The 26,460-nt window shown below is 56.3% G+C and overlaps 1 protein-coding gene across 5 annotated transcripts in view; it reads right to left on the reverse strand.

Annotated features, from left to right (window-relative positions):
* The window catches only part of RBFOX3 (RNA binding fox-1 homolog 3), a 110,520-nt gene that overhangs the window by 47,629 nt on the left and 36,431 nt on the right, over positions 1-26,460 (reverse strand). For all 5 annotated transcript variants that reach the window (XM_085240444.1, XM_085240440.1, XM_085240443.1 and 2 more), the window contains exon 2: positions 12,322-12,419. The gene's annotated coding sequence lies outside the window, so the exon portion shown is untranslated. The remainder of the gene's footprint in view (positions 1-12,321; positions 12,420-26,460) is intronic.

Consider the following 26,460-nt stretch of genomic DNA (forward strand, 5'->3'; position numbering starts at 1 on the left):
GGCTGTAATTAAGCAAATCCCCCCACCTCCTGCATGCTCAGGGTACCCTCAGGTGAGCAAGCGGAGTTCTGCTCCCAGGGGATGTCCTCCCTGGTGATATGGGCAGCACAGAGCTGGAACCTGAAGGGTGGATCTCAAAAGCACCTGGGGACAGGGAGGGGTTAGAGATACTCAGCATCAACCCCCATAGAGAGATAGGGACCCAAGGGAGCGGGACAGCCCCACTCCATCCATCCACTGAGAAGCTGTGCCATCTGCAGACCCCCTACAGACCTGGACCAGCCTGCCCCACGGGACAGCCCTCCCCCAGCCCTGCCTGAGGAGCAGAGCTGCTCCCTAAGCAATCAACGCCGCTCACTCCGACCACTCCACGCCTGCTCCAGGGAGGGACTGACCCAGTGCCAAAGAATGCAAAGAGCTCTCAGCAAATTGCTCCATCGCTCTATTAGCCCTCGTTAAAAAACCCATCCCCATCAGGCAAGCCTCAATTTCCAGCTACTGCATCCTGCAACACTTGCGCCTGCCAGATTAAAGAGCTCTCTAACAATCAGCATCTCTGCTCCATCAGTTACACTGCAGAGGTGATGCACACTTTCTCTCCGGAGTTCTCAGACCAGAAGCAGTATTGGCTGCAGGGCCCCTCCTCAGCCCCAGCATCCTCCCTGTGTGCCCAGAGCACCCTCCAGCGATGGGCTCCCGTGCAAAGAGCTCCTTCTGAATGTAAATCGGGAACAGCCTCGCAGCACCGGAGGAAAATCACTGTAAACAAAATCTCTGTTGCCGTGGAAACCAGTAAAAATAGATTCCCCACGCTCCCCCTTTTGTGCCGGGTATTATACAGCTGGTCTCCTTCATTCCGCATTATTATTACTTTTTAATTATGAATAATTTCCTCCCTTCTATAGGAAGACGGAGTAAAAAAAAAAAAAAAAACAAACCAGAACTTTTCCAAACGAAGGGCCTTTAGGACACATTTCGATATGCAAATGAAGGCAAACACACATTCTGTAGTGTTTACGCCACAGGGTAAAAATCCTCCTGCGTTAACTCTTTCCATTCCACATCCCCCCTTCTCTTCAGTGCGAAGGGAGGTGGGCACTGCTGTCCTGCTGCAGGATCTGCTCTCTGAGCAGCACAGAGATGGGACTTTGCAAAACCACGTGAGCACGGTCCCCATCTGGAGCCGGATTCGGTGCTATTTCCATCACCAGGAGGATGCTCCTCCATCGGGATGCAGGCAGGACTCAGCACGGTGCCGGCGAGCTCCTGGCAGCGGCTCCTGCCCGGCGGAAGGAATGGAGCAGCCTGGCCTCAGCCCACGACACAAACTGCACACGGCCGTGAAGGAGCAGATGGACGGCGCTGGGGAGCATCCCGGTGCCTGCAGAGCTGATGTCCTGCCCGCCCTCCTGCTGCTCGTGCTTCCCCCTGTCCCGCAGGGCTGTGGCTGCCCGCCCGCAGCTCTGCCAACTCGGGGGTTTGGAGAGCACAAAGCATGGGGGTGGGCTGCGGGACACGCATCTGTCTGCGTGTCCGTGAGATAAGGAACTGTGCAAGCACACAACCTGCTGCCGCGGGTGCCCCAAATCAATTCCCTCCTCCAGAAGGAGCTGGGCCAGTCGATACAGGGAGTGCGACTTTCAGAAAGTTGACTGCACCCCATTACCCAACACTATATGCAAAGCAGAGACCTTCCCCTGCAGGAGAGAGGGACAACTTACTGTGGATCCCACAACAAAACCAACAAGCCCCAGAACGCTGCATTGCTAAAAGGGCATCTGTCCCAGCACTGAGCATTGCTTCCCTCTGCTGTGTCTGGATGGGGTCAGCCCCCTCAGATCCCACATCCACACGGGGCACAGGCAGCTCCCTGCACGTGAACCAACAATGGAGATCCAGGGGCTGAAGCTGCTCCTGTTGTTAATTACCATCCCAGAGACACGTATGCACTTTGTTTGTAGTCAGAATTTGCCTGGCTCTCAGCCCCTGGATCTCATTACATCTCTTTGCTGCTAAATCAGAGCGCTCACAGAACCCTCTTGATCACAGCTCAGCACTGCTGATGTCGCACGGCTGCTTCTCAGACTTCTCCTGGATGAAAGTTCAGCTCCCCCCGCGTCACATCCCGCTTCCAGACCAGGAAACACTTTTTTGCACACCCCCATTTCAACACCATTTTTTCCAGCACAGACTCCAAGAGCAGCCCCAGCGTTCCAAACACAGCACAGAGGCACAGCAGCCCCCGACATGCCAGCAGCCCCCCCATGCACACACATTACTCACCCCACCAGCTCGACGTGAGCACAGCGATTTGCAGATTCCAGCCACAGCAACACAACACCAGGCTTCAGCAACCCATTTCCAGGTGCCAGTGGGGAAAATGCCTGCAAAGAGCAAGCACTCCCCTCCAGCTCCTGCTTTGCAGCAAGAAGGTCCCACCCCTGTGCAGCCAACGAGCTGCACATGGGCCAAGGGCACAGGTGAAGCAATCGCCACCCCAGCACCGTTTCCTGCACTCCCAGCACGTCCAGCTCTCAGCTTGGTTCTTGCCAAAAAAGCACATGGAGGAGGGAAGGATGGAAGCTGCAGATGCCCTGAAGGCACTCGGTGCTCACCTCGGGGCTCAGCAGAGCACAGAGACGAGGCGCATCGCTGCGCTGCATCCAGCATCCATGGGGCGACACAGAGCCCCCAGAGATGGGGAGCAGGGTGCAGTCAAGGGGACCCAACTTTCTGCTCCAGCCACGCCTGCATCCTCCTTCAACTCGCAGCAATTACGTTCGCATTCTGCTAGACAAATAGATTTTACAAGCCCTCAGTTAAACGTGGATAATTACAGCTGCCTGCACCAGGGGACAGCCCTGCCCGGGCTCAGGAGAAGGAACCACATCCCGGCTCTGCTAATGCTGTAAATTAGCACAGAGCATCCCAATGGCAGCAGAGCAATTATCAGAGATCTCCCCTCTTCCTGCTCCCCCCTCCCCACACTGTGTGTGTGTGTTTCCAGGCATATGCTGCTGTTAATGGGGCTTCTGTCACTTCAGCTGCTGGCGGAGATTATTTTATCTTGGGAACCTCTTCCCATGTTGAAGCGCAGACTTCCAGCTCTAAATCATCACCGGGGGAACACGCAGGTGGAGGGGAACACAGAGGGAAGCAGCAACTCCTGCAGCGTTGCTGGGAAGGGCATGGCAGCAGAATGAGGGGTCTGCCAGCACTGAGCCCCTCCTGCAACCACCTTGGGGCACTCCTCCCTGCAGCCCAACAGAGAAAAACAGGCGATGCAAAGGGAAACTGCTGCATTTTTCCTGATGCCCCGTCACAGCACAGCCCCCCAGTCTGACTCCAATGGGCTCCCACCGCGGCACTGCTGCCACGCAGTCTGTGGGGTGGGCACCCACCCGTGCCCGGGGGCTCCTAGCAGAAGGAGCTCGTGTGCTTGGCTGCTGCTGAGAAGCCTCGATGTTCCTGAAATATCACCTCCTCCCAGGCAGCTCCATGTGCAGGGCTTGGGATGCGCCAGAGCATCGCTGCCATGTAGGTCAGAGCGAGGAAGAGCGCAGTGCCTCCAGGAAAAAGGGTTTTCCTCCTGAGCTGGTACCAGCATGGGACCTCTGCGAGGCATGGAGGGAGTGGAAATGGGATTTAAACACTGCTGGGACCTGGGCTGGAGATAAGCAGTATTTTCTGGAGGCTCTTTGTGGTCCTCAGAGCAACGCATCTGCATCAAAAAGCACCTGCAGAATTGGAGCAGCGGAGGAGCATGGCTGGGCACCAACACACACATCATGAATGCAGCACAGGCAGGTCCTCGCAGATACATCCCTGGGACCCTGCAAGGACTGCACTGCCAAGGACCCCACACAGCCCCACTGTCTGCCCATGGGGTGCAGGGATCCCAGCCCCTCTCTGTTACCTCCTCAGCCATAGCAGAGCAGGACCTGTAGCAGCAGCCTGTGTGCCCCCTGCACCTCTGGGAGAGCCTGGGCTCCGTGCTCTGCGTGCAGCCAGTGGGGCTGAGAAATGCCACACTTACACAGGGCTGAGCCCCACAGGAGGGAAAGATCAGCTCGGGGACTGGCAGAGGGGTCAGATGGGATGGGATGAGACAGGATAGGATGGAATGGGATGGGACAAGATGGGATGAGACAAGATAAGATGGGATGGGATGGGATGGGGTGGGATGGGATGAGATGGGACGGGACGGGTGCATGCAGCAGCGAGGCCACCCAGCCCCATGATCCTGCAGAGCTCAGTGTCCAGCACATGTGCACCTCTCCCCTGCCATGTCACAATGATTGAGTACAGGATGCAGGCACCTTAATGGTTTCATCAACTTAGCTACTTTTTATGAGAAATTTGTTCCAATCCGTCCGCTTTCCCAGGCTGCTGTCACTTTAACAGATGCCAGACCAGAAAGAATAATAACCGCGATAGGAAAACTTTGCGCTGGAGCGATCAGCTTCCCGGGAGGGGGCGGGGGGGTGGGCGAGGGCTGACGTCTGCAGGAGCCCCGAACAGCTCAGAGCTCAACCTGCCACTGCCAGAGACGCTCCTGTGCCCTCTTCCACCCTGATGGGAAATAACCACATGCACACGGGACACAGCCGAAGACAAGAGCGATCCCTCCGCCTCAGGAAGCCCCCCTCTCTCCCACACCCCCAGTGCCTATTTCAGTCCCAACGCCTCTCCCCTCCCAGCCCCGTGCCCCCCACGCAGCTCTGCTCTGCCGTCCCACCCGCAGCCCTCCCGCTCCCCGCTCCCACGCTCTGCGCAGCGCTCAATTATGCCCCAGAGCACTCTGTCACTTACTCCTTCCACCCACAACTTTGCCAATTAACTCCGGCGCTCGCCTGCTGCCGCCCCGACTGTGCTCGCCAGGGAACAGCCGCCTGCAGCGGGCGGAGCCACGGGGAGGGCTGGGCGACAAACCCCACCGTGGGGCAGGCACCCCTATTCCGGGGTCTCCCTGCAGCCAGAAATCAGCCCATGGCAAAGGGAAAATGAGCGTCCCTGCAGCCATGGGGCATACAGCAGCCATGGGGCGCATTGCACCCATAGTGCATACAGCAGCCATAGGGCATGCGGCAGCCACAGGGCACACTGCAGCCATAGGGCATACAGCAGCCATAGGGCACACTGCAGCCATAGGGCACACTGCAGCCATATGGCATGCAGCAGCCACAGGGCATACAGCAGCCATAGGGCATGCAGCAGCCATAGGGCATACAGCAGCCATAGGGCATGCAGCAGCCATAGGGCATGCAGCAGCCAGAGTGCATACAGCAGCCACGGGGCACACTGCAGCCATAGGGCATGCAGCAGCCATGGGGCACACTGCAGCTATTGGGTACACTGCAACCATGGGGCACACCACAGCTGGGTTGAGAGCTTCCCTTCTGCATCCAGAGGGTCTGACACAGAGACAAAGCAGCAGCAAATAGTGATGAAGCAGCCTCTGGGCCGCCCTGCTAATTAGCAGGTTTAGCACTTCCACGACGGGATTGCAGGAGTGGCTGAGAAGGATCTGGTGAGGGCAGTGCAGCATCTCCTGCCCCACACAGCACCAGCAGGGATGAGATTCTGATAGCAGCTCCTGCTGGATGTGCCTGCCCTACTCCTGCCATTCTGTGGAGGCTGTGCCAGGCACGGGGACACTTGGCACCCTCTGACCCATGTCCTTCTCCTGAACCCCACATTTGGGGCACAGAGATGGTGCCTCAGCCCCAGACCCCGACCCCTGTACCAGTGGGGCACAGTACACACTGGGGGGATTCCCCGGTGCTGCGATGCCAGCCCTGCCCAGCACTGCTCAGAGATGAGTCACTGCTGGGAGACGAGTTCTATTTAAAGGCCGTTATTCGTAGAAAAACTGAGTTTTAATAACAGGGCAGCAAACGAGGAGAAAATACCAAACTTCCAAGTGGAACACATCTACTGCTCGGAGGCACGAGAATCGCACAGAGCTGCTCTCCCTCTGTCAGAAAGGCACTGGGAGCCCCCGGCTGCTCCCTGCTACTGCTGTGCAGGAGCATCCCCGGCCCCAAAGCATCGGGGCAGCCGCTCTGGGCACAGCACAGCCACGGCACAGGAGCGGGGTGATGGGAGAGCAGTGATGGAGCTGTGCTGTGGGAGGGTGGGTAGAGACAGCGCGGAGCTCGCTTTAAAAATAGATCAAACTCTCCGCTCCGGAGCCATTTCATTAGAGCAGCGCGAGCTGTTGGGCTGCTGACACCTCTGCAAAGTTTTCCTTTACAGATCTGGAAAACAGCTGAGGGGAAAAATGATGATGACAGCAGCACGGGGCTGTTTTCCACAGGAGAAGTGAGGGAAGGAGAACCCAGCAGCACTTGGAGCCCAGAGGGCTGTGCCATTGGGCTCCGTGCTGCTGCAGAACTGAGGCTGCCCCCCACTCGATCACAGCTCCTTTTGGCGTTTTTCTGGGACTTTCCTAAGCCCAGAACACAGCCCAGTGTGGCAGCGCTGGGTCCCAAAACGGAGCAGACCCCACATCAACAGATCAGATCCAACCCTGCAGTGCCGAGCGCACACCGCAGCCCCACAGCATTCTGTGTGCAGTTGCTGGAGCTCTGTGCTCCTCAGGTCCTGGTGGGCTCCTGCTTGCTGTTCCTGGGCCCTGTGGGGGCTGACAGACCCACAGAATCATCCAACCATTGAATATCTTGAATGGGAAGGGACCCATAGGTGACGGTAGGAGAAGCACCTCGGAGTGGCAGCACCGTCGGCCCCGTGTCAATGCCACACTTGGTTTGCTCCCCTGCCCTCAGCCTCCTCAATCCCCTCTCCACACACAGCTCTGACCCCAAGGGGGGAACGCCTGGGCCACATTCCGTCTCTGCCAGAATTTAACGAGTAATCAGTGCCAGGGTCACCTTTCCTAGAGTGAGGCTCACATGAATACTGGATGCAGACACAGCATGGCACAGCGGGAAGCAGAGCTGCAGCAATGGACCCCAACCCTGGGATGCAGGGAACTCGCTGCTGGTACCCGCGTGCCCCGTGCCCTGTCCCATCACTGAGTGCCACTGCCAGAGCAGCACACAGAGCCGTCCCAATGGAATGCTCCCCAGGGCCCTATGGCTGTGATTCTCAGCTCCTCCTGCAGCACTCATCCCAGCTGGAGATTGGCTGGAGGGGCTGTGCCATAGGGATGTATTCCAACACAGTCCTGGAGCATGCAGCCCCCAGCTGAGGCTCCCAACGCTCCCCTTTTGTGCGCGCCGCAATTGACTCATGTTCTTAAAAGGAAAATTGAGAGGAGGGGGGGGGATAAAAAACAGAAATGCCTCTGAATCCAACCTCAGAGAAAGCGTGGGAGCTCTCCGGAGAGGAGGAAAGCTCTTTCTCTATAATTCACCTTTTGTCATTTAATCACCATCCCTTCTCTCTGCGGTGCTGCTGGGTAACGGCTGTGCGCAGGGAAATCCGCCTCACGGTGCCCGGGGAGCACTGACTGCCTCCAGCACCAGGGCTGTGAGCATCCCCTGCGCCCAGCCACAGCCCCACACCTCCAGCCCTGGCCCTGTTCACCACCACGCTCGCCTCTGCTCTGAAGCAGCTCACCATGCAGCTGGCGGAACGCCAGAGTCTTTTTAGAGAAATGTGAGCGATGCCCAGGGAAGAGCTAATCATGTGTCATGGAAACAACTTTGTGCCACTCAGAGCGCCGCAGGAGCGAGCGCGGTGACACGTGGCCACAGAGCTGGGCACCTCTCCGTGTGGTGCCGTGGGTCAGCAATGCTGTGTGCCATAGCCCTGAGCGTGGCATCAAGGCCCACGGATGCGCAGTGGCACCAGCACGGCTGTGGGGTTCCCCTAGACATTGGCTCCTGGCTGAAAGCAGCTTGAGGCTTCGGGCAGCCTTAAGGCTGCAAAATGCGACCTTAGCTCAGATGGGCCTGTGTTGGTTCAGCCTCAATCACAGAGCAGGAAACAAAACTCCATCTTCAAAGCAGGGCCAGCTCCGGGAGGAAGGAGCAGAGAACCTCGGAGGGCACCACCTCCAAGCTGCCTGGAGAGCAGAGCTTTACTTAATGCAAGGAGAGGAAATAAAGTCCTCAGCAAGAGGAATAAAGCTCACAGAGAGCAGCCCCAGAACTAAGTGGATAAAGAACGGAGCCAACGGGATCTGAGCCACAGGAGCTGGGGAGCACCAGAAAAGCATGCATGGCACAGAGCACAGCTCCCAGCAGCAGGGGAAGGGCAGAGCACACGGAGCCCAACAGCACAGGGAGTAGCACTGAGCGAATGGGATGCAGTGAGAGGCAGCAGGGCCCTACCAAAGCTGCACCCTTCCTGCAGGATGGGCAGTGCATGTGGTCCAGCATGGCACCAGGGGCAGCAGCAGCATTGGGCACTGCTAACTTCAAGTAGCACCAAGTTCAGAATGCTGCGCGTATGGACCATGCGAGAATTTCTGCTCTAACCTGGAAAAACACTCAGAGAAACATCTAGGTACATTACTCAGTTCCAAGCTGACTATGAGTCACCATCTCCTGCATCTGTGAGAAAAAAAAAAAAGAAAAAAAAAAAAAAAAAAAAAGCAAGTGTGTTTCTGGGTTGCTTGCTTGGGAGGAGAGAGATTTCCAGGAGAAATGAGGAGGGGTGGCTGCGATTTGTGCACAGCATCAGCCCATCCGGAGCCACAGCGCCGGAGCAGTAGGGCAGAGCATCTCCTGGGGCACATCCCCACAGAGGGGCTGAGCAGAACGTTTTGGGATCCCCATGCCACACACCTCACCTCCATGGGCTTTCTGGATTGCTTGGCTAACCAAGCGCCCAAATGCGGGCTGCGCATCAGCTGGAAAGCCTCCATCCCATCGCAAACAAAATGAGCTATTTATAAACCCAAAAACCTCTTTTTTAATTATTATCATCCCCTCCCCGGGGAAAAAAAAAAAAAAAAAAAACAACCAAACAAATAAATAAATAAAGCAGAAGATGCTGTGCCGTGCTGCTGAGTGCACCCCAGCACGGCTCTGCAGCGCTGCGCCGCTCCCCAGGCAGTGCCCAGCAGAGCAGATGGCAGCGTGGGCGCGAGGTACCAGCCTCCTGGCAATCCGAACAGCTGTTACCGTTAGAAAATGCTAATTGCCATCAATCAGGACAGCACCTACCCACATTTACATGCAAGCACCAAAAAAAAAAAAAATAATAAAATAAAATAACGTCTAAATTTCGCCCGAGTACAACACTCGCTGCATGTTAAGTAAGCAGAGCTGCTGTGGTGCTGCAATGGGGATGGGCCCGGCGATGGGCACAGCAGCACCCGCCGGTGGTGGTCCAAGGAACCGGGTGCTCCCTCAGCCCCACAGCTCCTTTTGCTCCAGGAACATGTGGTGCTCCATCCCCAGAGAGTGGTTTATCAGATCCCGTTCCAGGCACAGTGTCAGTGCTGTGGGGCAGCCCCCCCTCCCCTTTGGATGCGCTGGCACCGGGGCACCGCTGCCGGGCTCCCACAGCCCTGTGCTGCGATGCGCTCTGGCTGCAGCCCTGGAAGCTGACAGGTTCCCACTGGTGTGAGCAGCTTGCAGCACCGCTGCTCGCTCCCTGCAGCTCCCACCATCACTCAGCAGCCGAGGGAATGGCTCAGAGCTGCAAGGTCACTCAGCAGCACCATCTGTCCGTGCACCGCGTGCCTCACCCTGGGGAGAGCAGGAGGAGAACGATGGCAGCACGCCAGAGGCCAGCCCCTCCAAGCAGTGCCTGCAGCCACTGCACCGATGGATTCTCCGCTGGGGTGCACCCACTTTCCCATTTGGGACCGCACACAGGAGCACCCTGACAGCTCCATGCCCCCTATCTGCAACAGGGATGATTTTGAGGAGGTGAAGTCACTTGCACTCAGGCTCTGAAGTCACACCCATCTGCTTGTGCTACATCTCCTGTGCCTCAAAGTGTCACAACAAGAGAGCTATCTCTGTCAAGGCAGTCGTCTCCCACACACACTGTCCCAGATGCGTTCCCAGCACTGCTGGGCACACAGGGATCGGGCCACAGCAAGGCCAGCCACTACATAAACACTGCACCTGACTTCACGTGCAGACTTCATAACGAGGAGCACTTCAGCAGGTGCTGAGGCACATCCTGATGCCCAGGGACACCCACCCCAGCACTGGTGCCACAGCCTCAGTGACACTGCCCCAGTGGTAACATCCCAATGCGCTCAGCCCTGAGCCCCACATCCTCACCCCACCCCAGTGAGAGCAGCCCACCTCCTTGCCCAAACCAAACCCTTGCCCACGACCCCAAACCAGCCCCAGGATCCCCGCGCTGGCCCTGCAGCAGCACACTGTCCCACAGTAAGCCCTGCTGTGCTTGAGATTGTTTCCATATGGGAGCACCAAGCAGAGCTGCCAGCTCCCGGCTCCAGCGCTTGCTGCTACATCTGGAAACTCTTCTCACCCTTAATTGTTCTTAATGCTTTAACACGCAGAGTGACTAATAAGACACTAATTGGGCGGCCTTAGCAGCGAGAGGCGGTGTGGGGAGCACGGCTGGCAGTGCCCTCTGTGCTGTGCTGGTTCTCTCCCAGCCACTTCGCTGCCATGCTGCTGCAAATGTCAGAAATCTCAGCGAAACCAATGCCTTCTTGCCCTGTCCCAAAGCGGTGAGCAAACCCACCTCCCGAAGGCACGGTGAGCCAGGACCTGCAGATTTCAGCTCGCTGTCCCACAGCCACTTGTTGGCAGATGAGGAGCTGGGGGAGAGGAGAGCGGCTGCAGTACAGGGGCTTGGGGTGGGGGAGGCTTTCATTGTGGGGTCTGAGAAATGGGGACACAGAGAATGGGGACACATAGGGATGCATGGCTCTGCTGCAGGAGCTGGGGTCCCCAAGCCCATCCCATCCCGCAGTGCACCAGCCCTGCCCCGGGCACACAGCACTCACTGGATCTGCTCTACAGCGGGAAATAGCACAAATCTTGTTACACACCGCCTAAGCCTCCCTGGGCATGTTTTCTATAAATCTCCTGGAATTTATTATATGATAACTAGCCTGGAAAAGCCAAATTAAATCCACAGCCAAGAAACTGACTTTCAAGTGTGACCCAATTTCCTCACTCGGAGGGGAGGGGGAGAGGGGATCCCGGTGACAGCCGCTCCCAGGCTGACCTCCCCCTGCAGCCGCCCCCCGTCCTCCCCCTCTCTGCAGCCCCGTGCTGACTTTGGGGATGGAGCTGCAGCCTTTCATGTCTAAGCGGATCTAGCACTCCCACTCACGGAACAAAAGCGCCTCGAGGGCTCCCCTTTCTGATGTTTCTCCATTGCTCAGTTTCAAGCCTTCTTTCCAGGAGCGCTTTCCCCACGGGGAGGGCTCGGTTGGATTGCAGGATGATGGGGAGCATCTCTGCGGGGCTCGGTGACACGCCAGCTGCTTTTGCAGTAAGGACATATCTGTGAGCCCCCTGAGCCAAGCCAAGCACCGGGCTGCTGCCCTGGGGCCGGGGATGGCACACGGCCGTCCGTGACAGCCCCAAGCTGGCCACCCCCAGCACACAGCACCCGGTGGCAATGCAGGGTCTGGGGCAGCACAGGGCTGTGCAGCCCTGGGGGTGGGCTGGGGCTGTTGTTCTGGAACAGCGTGCACTGGCAGAGCTGCATGTGGGAAGCTTGCATAATAACGGCAGCCCACACTACGCCTGCTCCTACCCAGCATGATCAGACCCTTGCTTTCATGAGCAATAACATCCACCCAAAGTTTTCTAAAAGACAAAAAAAAAAAAAAAAAAAGAGCTTCAAGGTGATACACAGAGCTCAGCTTCCTTTGCTGCCTTCAAGCTGATTAATGCAGCTGGGGAAATACATCTGCACAGCCTCCTCACAGAGGCTTCTCTTTAATCCTTCTCTTAGGACAACCTCTGTCCCCCGCGGGGGACACAGCTCCTCCAATTCACACTCATTTCCCCACTCCAGAGCACTCCCATGGGACAGATGAAGCAGTGCAGCAGTGCTGGGGGGCTCTCCCCACATCACTGAGTGCTGTCCCGTGGGAGGTACACGCACACCGCATTGCATCCCATGCAACACCCCATCATCGTGCAGGTTTATGTTGTGCAGCTCCAATCGATAGGGATGGGTTCCAAGTAAAGCAGCGCCCACCCCACAAGTGGTGGCATGCTCTGAGGGAGTTCCATGGAAGCATTCATGCCCAGACAGGGGGCACGTGGCCCTTGCACGGCGCCGGTGCCAGGTATGTGATAGCTCAGATTGGACCATGGGAAGCAGGACCTGGCCCCAACCCCACAGAGACCACACGTTCCCTCCCTGCCCAGCTGTGTGGGGATGAATAGACAGACATACCTGGGAGTGGAGAGGTGCTGCGTGGAGCTCACGCTGATGTCTGCCCCTGTGTGCAGTCGGGAAGAGCCGTCGGGGTCTCACAGCAGCGGCTGCTCAGCCTGCAAGAGAGAGGGAGAGGCTCCAGTGCTGTCCCTGTGTAGGCATCACTGCTAATAACGGAGGAGGATGCAGCAAAGCTGCTGAGCGGCACAGCTTGCAGGCAGTGCCCCATCCCAGCACACAACTCGTAGCACAGCACATCCCACCTGGCTGCAAGGGGCACAGCAAGCCCCCCCGGGCTCAGGGTTTCCCCTTGGTGGGGGCATCCCGAAGCAGGATGCAGCACACAGCCTGGGGAATGGGAGAAGCAAGCACCCCCAGCCCCTCAGCTCCTCCTGTGAGACAGCTGCAGTCCCCCACTGTGTTTGAACGGCTCCATTTTGCTTTCCCCACACTAGGCAAAGTGGGCAATCCTTTATCACGTATCTCTCGCTGTCAAGGCCTTTCTTGACCAGGTGGGACAGCATCAATCTTGGCACTGAGCATTCACCATCCACCCCGCGACCCCCAGCAGTGGCCCCCCGAGCCCATGTGAGTGATGGAGCCTGCAGTGCAGCGAGATGGGCTCCACACCAGGAGCAGATTTATCCCCATGGCAGAACAGGGGGCAGAGGTTGGCAGATAAGTCATTGGGAAGCGGCAGGAAAGTCTTTCAAGGTCCTCCAAGGTTGGCTCATTACAAAACAAAGAGAAGAGGGAAAACGAGTGCCCATAGCAGCACGGCACACAAGCAACCCTCCCGTTCCAAGCAGCCCAGCACTGGGGAAATACAGCACAGAGCTCTGGTTGAGTGTTGGTGGTGATACCAGGACAGGGCACAGCCAACAGTACCACCAGCACAGATTTGAGCAGCGCCCAGCAGTGAGCAGCGCGGCACCCAGATGGGGCTATCAGTCTCTGCAGCAGCTGCACGGCTGCCCCATCCCATAATGCTGGAAAGGGACCAAGAGCCACTGCTGAGAGCCCACGGAGCAACTCAGACATCAGCACCACGCATGGGGTGCCCTCAGCTCCAGGCATCCCCACTGCGTGCAGCCTGCAGCAAGCACTGCACCTGCGAGACCACGGAGAGCCCCGGGGAGGAGAGGACCCATAAGCCATGCAGGGAGTCCCCAGGCTTCCCCAACCTGCTGGAATTCCCCTTCCATCCAATTATTCCTTCTCATTAGGCTCTGCTCCTGATTAACGTGCATAGCAAGAGCGCAGCTCAACAGAACTGTACGCTTCAAAGCCCCCCCCCAGCCCCCGCCATCAGTCACCTCTGAAGTCAATCTGTCACAGCCCAATTTCCTAATCCACCCTGCACGGAAACCCATTTGCTGCTCTCCCTCAAATTAAGCTCTACTCGTAGCTCTGCTCCTCTCCTCCTTTGATTATTTTTGTTACCAGACACCGAAGCGGAGCGCAGGGTTAAGTGGAGATTCAGCCGTGCGGGCTCCTGAGAGCGGTTTTTAATCACACACATGGCTCCTGTGCTCTCCCACCTGCACAGCCACCATTAATCACCGCCAAACTGCTTCCCACAGGCAGGGACCCTCAGCCCCAGGGTGCCCATAGCCTATGGGCAGCACTGCTGGGCTCCTCTCCCCATCTCCTCCTTGCCAACACGCACTCGCCCACCCGCTGTTCCACTCTTGCATTGCAGGGTTTATCCAAGATGAGAAAAAAATGGGGACGCTTAGGAGCCAAGGGAACACCATGGAGATGTGTGAGAGGAGGGTCAGGTGGGGGTGAGGGAAGGACTTTGCCCAGAGAGCAATGGGCACAGCCCTGAGCTGCTGGAGCTCAGGGAGCACTGGGACGTCGCTCTCTGATGTAGGGTTTGGGTGGAGCTGGGGTTGGGTTGTTGGTCCCCGTGGGTTCCTTCCAACTCAGGATACTGTATGACTCCATGCTTATGAGCAATGACTGCGGGACACGGGAGCGTGTCACCAATCCCCAGGCACACTGCTCCCTGCGTGCTGCTGAGCTGGTCCCAGACAATAAACCATTGTGATTGCATCTACAACCCAACCCCAGGAAGGCTGAGAAGAGGCTTTATCAAAGCCAGCAGCACCCCAGAGAGGAGACAGAGCGATAACAGGCACTGCAGCAGCGATCCCAAGGCCAACCCCAATACCAGCACAGCCGCTCATTTTTGGGCTGCTGGGAGGATGCTCTGCCCCAGCACCATCTGTGCAGGACAAGCACCCATAAACATCTGTGACTTGGGTTTCACTGCTGCAGCATGGCTATGCAGAACCATCCTTTTGGGCCGGGGGGAGAGGGGGAGGTGGAAAGGAGGGCTGTGAAGGTGAACACGAGCAGCTATTCTCCCTTTGTTACAGCAGCGGGGGAGAGCAGGGACTCTTTCAGCAGCAAATGCACTGAAGCAGCACTCGGAGCCTGTGCAGCCCCAGATAGAGCGGCTGCGGCAGCTGAGATCAGGAGCTATTTCCCACTTATCTGTGCCGTGCTGATATCTGTGCAGCAGAACACAGCGTTGGCTAATAGGATTTCGATGCTGAACAGAAGATGTTTCTCCCCCAGCCTCACTTACGTCACACCTGGAGGTATCCGTGGCCACAGAGGTGACACACAGGAAGGCTAAAGACTCGGAACTCCTGTGCTGAGGGAGCAGCTTCTCCTTCAGCTGCAAAGCAGCAGAATGAAAGCGATCCAAAGAGCGCAAAGCGGAGCTCATCCCTGCACCCATGCAGCCCCAAAACCACACTGCATACCCTCCTGTGTCACTGGGCCCCGTGCTGCAAAGGGCCCCGCGTGGAGCCCCTGGGGCTGCAGGTGAGCAGCTGCTGCACCATCAGCATGCAGTGCTGCAGAGCCCGAGATAACGAGCTCCGAACAGTGCATGCTGCTCACGATGTGCAGCGCAAAGTCCTGAAAGGCTGCGGGCAGGGAAGGCTGAGTGAGCCAAAGAAAGGGGCTCATTAAGGAGCAGAGCAGGCACTGGGAGCAGGATGTGCCCCGCTCGCTGCATTTGCATGTTGGAGCCCAGCTCCAGAGAACAGGGAGTTATCACAGCCTCAGTTAGTACTGGAAGTGCATTTCTATGAGATTAAAGGGCCGGGAAAGAAGGGCACGGAGACAGGCACGGAGCAGGAGGAGAAACCATCTTGAACAACAGGATGGAGAAGTGCCTGGGGAGGGGGTCAAAGGGATCTACCCCTATGCAGACAGCAACTGTGGGCGCAGCCCCTCTGTTGCAGCCCTCTGGCACCTCACTGCTAGGAACACACTCTGCCGTTCTGTGCATTCCCCAGTGCTCAGCATGGGGCTGATAGCGCAGCCCTCGGCCGCAGCAGCTCCATCCCCATCCCACAGGGGCCGTGTGAGGGCAGTGTGTGCACGGGGGGAGAGCACAGGCAGCACCTGCTGCCGGGGGGGCCGGGTGCCAGAGGAGCGGTGCAGTCTGTTCCTCTGCACAAGTGCATTAAGTATTCCGTGCAGCACTTTTGCTGTAAATCACTTCCTATTCAGGCTCACTGCTGAGGGTCTCTGAAGGTCGATTTTCCATGGTTATGACAACAAAAACTAAAATTGGGTCAAACCTGAAAGGTATTATCTTCCTCCAAGCTGCTAAATGCACAATAGTAATGAGGTTGGTTAAGCAATTCACCCACAGACTGCATTATTTGCTCTGAAGATGTATTAACCAGTTAAATGAGCGTGATAAGACGGCTCTGCTTATTTCCTTCAGCAGCGCACAGAGATCTGAGGCTCTGGGTCTCTGCATCCCGGCTAATAACCACGACCGCAGCCGCTCCGACAAAGCACGGCTCTGCTGCGGGCCGGGCTCTGCCCGCCTGACCCACAGAAAGGGAACGGGAGCTTTAAAGGCACCCCGCAGCTGAGAGCTGTTTGAAAAAATAATCATACCTCCTCCCTCCCCTTGCTTTCCCTTCTTCTTAAATGCTCTCCCCCTCCCCGATATCGCTGTGTGTTAGGGTTAGGGTCTAACCAAATTGATCCTCGCCACCCCCCCGGCTGCAGCGGCTTTCAGCATCCAACCCAACCCACCCACAGTGGGTGACCACGTGCCCACATGTGTGCACGCAGCAGTGAGCCCTCAGCTGGCAGGGGCTGTCCCAGGGCACCAGCCTGGAGCTGGCAGCGACGGGATGCAAGGAATGTGTGTTTGTATGGGATTTCTGCTGCTTTTCTGAAAACAAACACCATTCATGTAAATAGAACTGATGTAAACAAGCATGACCCCAAAATCCATGCGCAGCTGTACGTAACGGGAGGGAAGGAGGGAGAGAGGAGGAAGAAACACTTCAATTAATCCCTAAAATGCTAAGATGGGGAAGTTCGAACGGAACAGAAAGCATCTGTGCCTGCAGCAGGACAGGACTGCCATGGAGCATTCATGGTGCCATCCCCCCATGCAGCCCCAGTGCCCTGCGGGGACAGTCCCAGAAGGTACTGTCGTTCCCTCTGGTGCTCCAGCTGGTGCTTTGCCAGCAAGCAGTAGGTGCATGGAGAAGCGCCAGCACTTTCTAGCACAGAAGGATGGAGGTATCCTGAAGTTGGATCTTTGTCAGCAGCTCTGGGAGCAGCACCTCCGCCAAGCATGGGACTAAAACGTGGCCACGAGATGGTACCTGGGGAACACGAGGGGAAAAAGCCACGGAGCAGCTCCAGGGCACTCCAAGCAGGAGTAGGGCTGCTCCCTGCCACTGCCTAAAGATGGATACAAAAAGGTGGATACACAGGGAGGACAGCGTGGGTGCTCTCAGCGGGGATGGGACAAAGGGAGCTGCCCTAGAGAATGGCCGTCCCCGGCTGCATGCACAGCGTTGCCTCTCAAGGTGACACCCTGGCTGCTCAGGGATGCCTTCACCACTCCTCCAGCCATTATTAGATCTTAAACTCTTTCCCTCGCCATCTGCCACTCACTACTCACATTTTAAGGACGGAAATGACAGCTTCCCCATGATCAGCCCTCTAGAAACCCCGCGGGGCTCAGTGTCACGGAATGAGGAAATTTGTAATTCTGCTCGAGGAGGACTGTGACCTCCGATCACACACAGCGTCAGACCTGGCTTGCTCCATCCCCAGCCCATGGCAGCTTAGGATGGTTCTGCCCCATGACTGCAAGCCATCACTGCTCCAAACCCCAGAGAGCTCACCGACAGCGTGTTCCTCTGGAGCAATGCTGCCCACTCGCTCACTGCATGCCAAACCTTTCAGATCCTCCAGCCCTCCACACACCCCCTGCACAAATCCAACCCAACACACACACCCAACCCAACACACACCGAGCCCAATGTGCACAGCCAACCCAACACACACACCCAACCCAACTCCATCCAACCCAACACACACACAGCCCAATATGCACAGCCAACACAAGGTACTCTCCCAACCCAACACATACCCAACCCAACGCACGCACCCAACCCAACGCACACCCAAACCAATGCACAAACCCAACTCAACACACACATAACCCAATGTGCACCCAGAACACAACTGCATCACCAAGGCCAGTGCCCAGTTCTGCCCCGCAGCAGGAAAGGCAGCCTATGTCCACAGCAATGTTTGTTTCTCCTACCTCCATGGGGAGTTCATGCCACATATAGGCTCCAGGACATACAGTGATGACTTGATGCCCCAGGGTCCCCAAATGCCACCGCACTGAGCTCTGCAGCCCTGCTGCTCCAGGCGGATGCTGTAGCACCTGAGCCCCACTGCCTTTTGCAATGCTGTTGGTGATGGGAGGGAGCCAGGAATGCCAGGAGAAGCGTTCCTCATTTTGAGGAGTCGGATCACCGAAAGACTGGCAACAGCCCAGAGCCTGGAGAGACAAGCCCCTGATTTATGAGCAGCACGGACACAGAGACAGAAGAGCTTTAGTGAACCTGGTTAAAAGCTCATGGGAAAAGCGACAGTGAAAGATGGGAGCCACAAGGCAACACCACCTCTCCAGACTGAAAACAAAAGCAGCACAAGAACTGAGTTCACCAACTGACAGCCCAGCACCCAGGAACCATGCAGCAGAAGCAGCGTGGCCCTGCGCCTGGCACACAGCGGGCACACGGCACCTGGCTGCTGGCCCCTGAATCCGCGCGTTAATTAACATTCCACGTGTAAAGTTGGGATTGTAATTACTGCAACTGATTAACAGGCCGAAGGTAGCCCGTCTCCGAGGGAGCAGATTAACAGAGGCTCTCTCAAGCTCCTGCTCTCACCTCGGCACTGCCGATGCATTTTAAGCAGGGCCCGATGCCCCCATTGGCAGTGATTAATGGGCTCTGAGGACGTGCAGTGGCTCCGGCCCCACTGCTCTTCCCATGCACTGTGATGGGATGGGATGGCACAAGGCTCCCTCCAAGCTGTGTTCTGCCCTGGGACAACGCTGTCACCAGGCCTGCTGCTCACAGGGGACCACATGGATGTGGAAACACGGAAATCTTCCCATCTCTGTGCTTCTCTCTCCTTGCTCTGTGCTTCATACCCTGCTCCGTGCAACGCTCCATGCAACGCATCACGCTTTGCTCTGCTCCATGCAATGCCCTGCACACTGTTCCATGCAATGCTATGTGCAGTGCTCCATACCCTACTCCATGCTCTGCCCCATGCCCTGCTCCATGCCAAGCTCCCTGCCGTGCTCCACGCAATGCTCCGTGCCCTGCTCCATGCAATGCTCCGTGCCCTGCTCCATGCAATGCTCCGTGCCCTGCTCCACGCAATGCTCCGTGCCCTGCTCCATGCAATGCTCCGTGCCCTGCTCCATGCAATGCTCCGTGCCCTGCTCCATGCAATGCTCCGTGCCCTGACCCAGGTAGTGCAAAGGGGAGCGCAGCAGGAGGGAGCCTAACAAGACACCAATAATTACCAGCAGATCAGACGATCAGCTGTAATTAAGCACTATCCACAGGCAGACCGCTCGACTGCAGACTTTCTTCCCTCCTTTTCCCCAAGACTGCAAAATAAATTATCCTGCAAAGTTAGCCCAGGCTGAGCTATGGAAACAATTAAACAAAAATTAAATCTAATTCATTTATACTCTGAGCACAAAGTGGATAATGTGGGGTTTTTCTTCTCTCTCCTCTCTTTGCCTTGGTGTTACAGAGGACTATTATGGGAAATTAATCACGGGGAAAAGCAATGAACGTGATCTATCGCTCTTTAAAAGTGCACTGTAGTGATTATATAAAAATCTATTAGAGCAGCCAGGAAATTTAAGAGTGACACCATTTAAAAGGAAAAAGGAGACGAGGCCGGTGGCAACAGGGATCAATTTCTGCACAGATGGATCCTTGAAAGTAGGAGCAGGACGAGGTCAGGCCCTCGGGGGGGCACAGCTGCATGCTACCAAACTGCTCCTCACCTCCCATGGAAATGCAGCCAAACGCCCCAAGGCAGAGCTGGGGCTGCAGCTCAGGAGCAGCAATGCATGGAGGCACAATGGGGGAGAACTGGGGAGGGACAGGGGATGATCCGGACAGCACCCATGGTTGGGAGCAGGGCTGTCTGCGATGCTCTGAGCCCACCAGGATTGGGCATGGGGTGCGACCCCCCCAGCGCCCGCTCAGCTGTGTAAAGGTTGCAATAAAACCTTTGTCTGGGCAGATTCCATCATAAATCCTCACCCCTGGGTCAACCTGACGCTTTCATGACACCATCAATCCCAGGGGATGTGCAATCAATGTGCTCAGCACAGAGCCACCAGGGGAGATCCCATCGCAGGAGGGGACAGCGGATGTCCTTCTGCTCCCTGCACCCTGAGATGTCAGCACAGCCGTCTGGGGACAGGGATACCAACATGGTGCCCCATCCTGGAGATGCCCAAAGCTGGCTCGAATGGGCCCTGAACAGCTCGAGCTGCTGGGGGGCAACTGCTGGGTGTTGGAACTGAGTGATCTTTAAGGTCCCCTCCAATCAAAGCCATTCTATGATGCTATGCCACATCTGGCAGAGAGCAAAGGGGACGTGGGGAGGCGGCACCGCAGTGCTGCAGGGCACTACAGGGAGAGCCCAGCCCACAGTGTACCCAGACCATTGCCCCAGAACCAATCCTTACCAACAGTCCACTTCTGCAGTAACACAGGCAAACGCCTTGATGTGAATTGAATGCAAGTTTCTCCTCCCTACTGGGCTAATGGAAACAAAACCCAAACCGCTCTCACTCCAATGCATCTTTTCAACGATTTCAAAAAAATACTCTTTTGAAAAGAAAAGAAAAAAAAAGAAAAGGGGAAAAAAAAAAAAAAAAAACACCCTTTGATCTCAGCAGCCCATTTGTTTAGTCCACGCCGGGATTTAATTGAGGAGGGATGTCCTTGAATAAACGCAGAGATGTCCTCGCTCCCCGGGAAGCCCGCTTGAAGCAGCAGCACTGCTGTGCAATGCTTTCTGCTCTGCAGTGCTGGGATGGTGTCACCCACGGTCCCACGGCACCTGATGGGAGTAGGGAGAGGGGGATGGAGGATGCTGCTGTCCCCCTACCACCAGTTCAACCTTGTACCACCACCACATTGAGATGCTGCGAGGGCAAAGCTGCAGCCCAGGCTGGGGACGTGTCCCACTGCTATAAGGGAACAGGAGTGGGGTTTGTCCTCCTCCATCACTGTCAGCCCTAGAGGTGAACTTGGACCCTGGGGAGTAATTAATGGTGATAAAGGTGAGCAAAGGGAGAGAGGACACGGGGAACTCCCGGCTCATTAAAGCTGTTGCTTCTTTCATCCCATGGTAACATGGTAATCCTTTTCTCCCCACAGCCCCCAGCCCCCCCCCAAGGGCACAATTCCCCTTGGTTGCCAGGCTGGGGGCACCCCACAGCGCCCGGACCCCTGAGCTGCACACAGGCCAACGGCGAGCTGATTAAAGCAATTAGGGCTTTAAATAGTAACATCAGAGTGGCTCATCAGCGCTGAAGAGGCAGTCAAGTGACAGGGCTGAGGATCCTATTTAGGGATGCAGTTGGCACAGCATCCCAAGCCCCGGGCCCTCGCACAGCGGGGCCGTGCCATGGGGCACCCACCCCACACCCAGGCAGCACTGTTGCACTTTTCTCAGGCTCCTTGTTTCATTTTTAAAATTATTTTATAAAGGCTCTAGGAAAGGAAACGTGGGAAGAATTGAAGAAAAAGAAGCGCTTCTCTGGGAGGCAGCACCGCACAGCAGCATCCAAAAAGTACCTTTTGCAACAGATAAAACAGAACACGCACATTTTGTCTGTTTGGACTCAAAGCCTGATGTGGCAGAGATTTAAGGCAGTCTGGTGGGAAATCCGTCTATTTTAGTATATAAGAATCTCCAATCACAAAGGAATCTGGACACAAATACAGATGCAGAAGCAGCACAAACAGCCGTGAAATGCTCCATTCCCTTCCTTCTGCTGTCTGATTTCCTGCCCTTGGATTTGTTTCTTGCTACAGCTGGCGAGCTGCTGCACACAGATGGATGCAGTGCAGCCCCAGCACCTCCTGGGACACTGGCAGCAGGGTGGGAGGGATGGGATGGCATAGGATAGGATGGGATGGAACAGGATGGGAGGGGATGGCATGGCAGCACTCAGAACAGGGCTGCCTCCATCCCAATACGGTAAGCATGCTCCCATCTCTGCAGCCCAGGGCAATGGCACAACTCTCCTGTGAAGCTTTCCTCATTCTCCATCAGGAGCCAGGGGAAGAGAGAGGAGCTCAGCAGCCCCATGCACACATGAATGCCTACGCTGACATGTGCCAGTTGTTGTGGTTGGCACAGGGATCCCAGCACAGGGATCCCAGCACAGGGATCCGCTGCTCTCAGGTAGGGACAGGAGAGAACAGCACAGGAGTGGATCCAGAGCAGAGCCACCCATCGGCTTCCTGAGAGCTCAGGAGATGCTGTAGGAGGTACTGGCAGAAGCATTTACATTTATTTATAGGCATTTCTGTGGCACTCAATTAAACGCTGTGGTGGAGATATTGCAGCCTGAAGAGTATTTAGAGCCATTTAACACCTCTGAGTCGGCACAAACCCATCTGATCCCCACAGTGAACTGGGGCAGTGAGAGCTGGGGGCTGCCCTGCACAGTGCGCTCTGATCCAGGAAGGTGGAAGGATGGATGGATTGCAGTGCTCACAGCGGAGCATCCCTCACCTCGCCTCACTCCGTGCTTTGCAGGAGGGGCACGGGGCGCATGGCCCCCTCCGTCCTTGGGCAGAGTCCATCTGTGCAGCCTCACAACCCAAATGGAACACAGCTCAGTGTGTCCCTGCCCCTCTACGGGGGTTCATCCATCCAACAAATCTCAAGGCCACCTCACTGCCCCCCCGGCTCACCCCTCATGCCTGGGATTGTGTTGTTTGCAAATGGATGCAATTAAGTTGATACTGCAGTGGGACAATAATTGCTGTTTCCTTAGCTTGGCGATACGACCCCGGAAACCCCCATTATCCTAATCACTGTCAACCGAATCCAATCGCAGCGCGCATACAAACCCGGTGTGCTCCGTGGTGAAACAGAACACTGCAGAAGGCTGAACCGTTCCATAAATCTGCTCAGCACTTAACACCGCCTGCTAAATGGCCCCGCTTAATTATAGCTCTATAAACATGACTTTATAGCAATACCAATACCGTCAAAAATCAATCCAGCTGACGGACGCACGGACACGATGGCACTCTGCCTGTGGGGCACACACAATGGGGACACCCATGGGTGCCACCCGCTCGGCCCCACTGCTTGCTGTCCCCATGGCACACGGTGACCGACCCCTCTGGGAGCCTCCCCTCGCTGCCAAACCCGCCGCCACAACATTAGCATTACAACCCACACCGATCTTTGTCAATTACGCTCCAGTATTTGAGCTCTAACCAGCTTTAAATTGAATCAGGACGAAATCATCAGTATAAAAAGAGCCCGCACCAGCCTTTCAATTCCAGCACTGGGAAAAAAAAAAGTTATACATCTCATAATGGCCTTCTACCCCATAATGAACAGGAAAAATAAATTAGATTCCCAGCTAAGGGTATATTTATACAATTTCATTATGTGCCCATGAGCAAGTCTGGTTTTCACCAAGATAAAAATGAGCTCTCAGCAATGCTCGTACTAAATAAATGGAGTGATTTAACAGCTTAACAAGAAGTGCGAGAGAGGGGTTGAGGAACAATGTCAAAAATGGAAAATAAAAATACAAAAATACATTTAAAAAACTTTTAAAACGCTTGCGCTTTTTGAGCCGAGATGCAGCCCAGCACCGTGCTGGGACGGGGACTGCTCTCATCCCGCAGCATCACATCCCTGCTGGGACTGGAAGGGGACACCCGTGTGCTGCTGCGTTGCAGCAATGCCGGCCCCGAGGAGCCCCCAGCCCCGCTGGCAGTGCCACCCCCACTGGGACAGCAGCACCCACGCAGTGCAGCTCCCAGCACAGCTCTCTGGGAGCACCACCATCCCCTGGTGCTGCTGCAAAGCACCGTGGAGCGCAGCGAGCAGCGGCTCATCTCTTGAGCAGACGCACAGCAACGCGATCCCTCCTCCCCACCTCTCCACACGTTCCAGATGCAACCCCATGAGAGAAGATCGGAGCAGCAGAATGGCACAACCCCAGGGCCTCGGGATTGTGGAAGCTGAGGGCAGAGCGGGCACAGATGGGCGCAGGAGCACCGGGAGCACCGCGTGCAACCACGAGCAGAGATGTGCTGACGGCTCGAGGCGCAGCGTGAGCACCCCAGGGAAGACGGGAGCTCAGTGGGAGCTCGCCCACGGCTCAGCTCCACGGGCTGCGGCAGCAGGGATTGCACAGCACTGTCCCTGCCGGCTGCTGCTGCAAACCCCTCTCTTCCAGCCAGCTGCCTCGTGCGCAGCCCGCATTCCCTTCCAACCAATTTCACCCAGCCCAGAGGGAAATGCTTAACTCCCTCCTCCGAGTGCAGCCTGCTTAATCAACCTCCTATTATCCAATTCGGCCGCCAGCTGAAACCCGGCCATGCTTTTCACACTGCTTCCCCCACCTCCCTGCCTTTGGGGGCTGCAGCACATCCTCACCCCACGAGGGCCCCACTGCGGAGCTCTGGGACCCCCGGGAACGGCCCCTCACAGCCCCACGCCATGCATCCATCCAGGCTCAGCATCGCAGCCCAGGCAGGCTGATCCTAAACCATAACCCACACTTGAACAGCTCATCCATTTCACGGCAGCTAGCTGCCAGCAGGCAAATCTGTCCTCTCAGCAGCAGCAAAACCAGAGCTAAGCAGTTGCCTTTTTTTTTTTTTTCCCTTTCCCTTTTTAAATCAATTGCCAGGCCACATGGTCCATCGCAGCGATCTGGAGAGCAGGAGACAACTCCACACGGGAGCTTGGCAGCGTGTCACAGCTCTCCTGCCACAAGGTGACATTCCCCCCATCCCTCCCTGCCCCGGGGAGCGCAGAGGATTAATAGCGCCGCGGGGCCCTGGGGATGTGTGCGCACGGAGTTATGAGCCTGGTTCAGAATCAGAGTTCCTTCCCCTGCTGCAGAGATTGATCACCACTACCAAACACCATTTGGGCTCACCTGTCCCAACCCGCAGCCCAGCTGGGGGAAAGGAGCATTCCCTGCACAGCACTGCAACATTGGATGGAGATCATCTTCCCCAGGAAGGCAAAGACAGCAGCTATGCAATGAACTCCTGCATCCCTCCCATATAAATTAAGGCCGAATAATGCTTAACACAATATTTTAACCCCAGCCCAGGCAGTTTCCCATGTTGCCGGAGCTGCTTGCAGCCCCCTGAAGGATTACAAATGTTTTTTCACTTTTCCTTTTGACTGGGGAGAAGCAGAGCAATGTCGGCTCAATAGCAATTAGAGCAAACTGCAGCTTTGAAGCAGCCCGAGCTCACGTTACCACCGCGACGCGGGAACGAGCTGATCGGATGTGGGGTCAGACACCCAAAAATGAAACAAACTTTAAGGAAATGACAACAGCTCGTGCAGCCACACAGCACTGCTGGGCAGTGAGCAGGTAGAGCAGTGCGATGGAGCGGCTGCAGCGGGCAGTGAGACTTTCATCCCCATAGGAGCAGGAGGAGGGTCCCTCAATCCCTGCCGTGCTCAAAGGCAAAGGGCCCTCTCCCTGTGTCCCCCGCCCTCCCTTTGCCCTTTTGTGCTCTGAATCTGCCTTGCCAGCCCCAAATAGAGTAGGATGCAGGTTCGGTTGGGTTGGGTACTACAGATTAGATTGCATCTGTCTGGGTATAAATAATTTACTGCTTGATGGTCAGAGTGAATTTAATTAGTTCTTGTTCTCCTGATAGAATCAGCCCACCGCTGCTAAAGCATTTCACTCCGAATTAGCCTGAAAAGGACTAACAAGGCAGTGCTAATTTTACACACACAACATCCCCCGCAGTCTCTGAAAATACAGCACAGAGCACAGCGCTGCAGTCCCCGCCTGGGCTGGGGGGGAACAAACCCTGGGCACAACCTGTGAGAAGGAATGGGGGCACACGGGCAGGGAAAGCACCACGACACCGAGCCAGCTCTCCTCCCACTGCCCAAAATTCCACGCCACTGGCAGGACCCCGAGTCCCAGGGTGCAGCCATGCAGACACCAGCCCCCCATCCCCAGCCTGGGCTCAGACCCTGATGTTGGGACATGCGGGAGCAGCAGCAGCCTCACAGCAAAACAAGCACACAGCTGAGAGCTGTCAGTGACCTGGAAGGAGAGCACGGAGCAGGAGCATTCCCTTTGCTCCACATCAGACCCCACACTCTCCTCTAAGGACGGTGTCTCATCGACTGCGATGCATTGCTGCTCCTGCCTCCCTCCTCTGACCTACCCTGTCTCCACCACGATTTATGCTCCACATTAGCAGTCTAGTGAAGCCTCTTCCCACGACGCCGGTGAGAGGTGGCACTGCGGGTGTCTGCGCTGCACTGAGCGGTGCCCAGCAGGTGCCCCCCACCCCCCACCAAACAAAGGGCAGCAAAGGATTGCTTCATTCTGGCCACAGGCGTACAGATACTGCTGTGAGCAGGGTGAGAGCAAGGCTTGCTGATGTCCTGGGCACTTCTGCTCTGCAATGGAGCAGCGACCCCAGCCCTGGGACCTTCTGCCCAAAGGTGAAATTCAGCCCCGTTCCTGCCAAGGGAACCACTAGGCTCCGTTCCTTCACTCAGCTC

This window comes from Meleagris gallopavo, chromosome 20, assembly GCF_905368555.1.
Source record: "Meleagris gallopavo chromosome 20, MGAL_WU_HG_1.1, whole genome shotgun sequence".
Taxonomy (NCBI): Eukaryota; Metazoa; Chordata; class Aves; order Galliformes; family Phasianidae; genus Meleagris; species Meleagris gallopavo.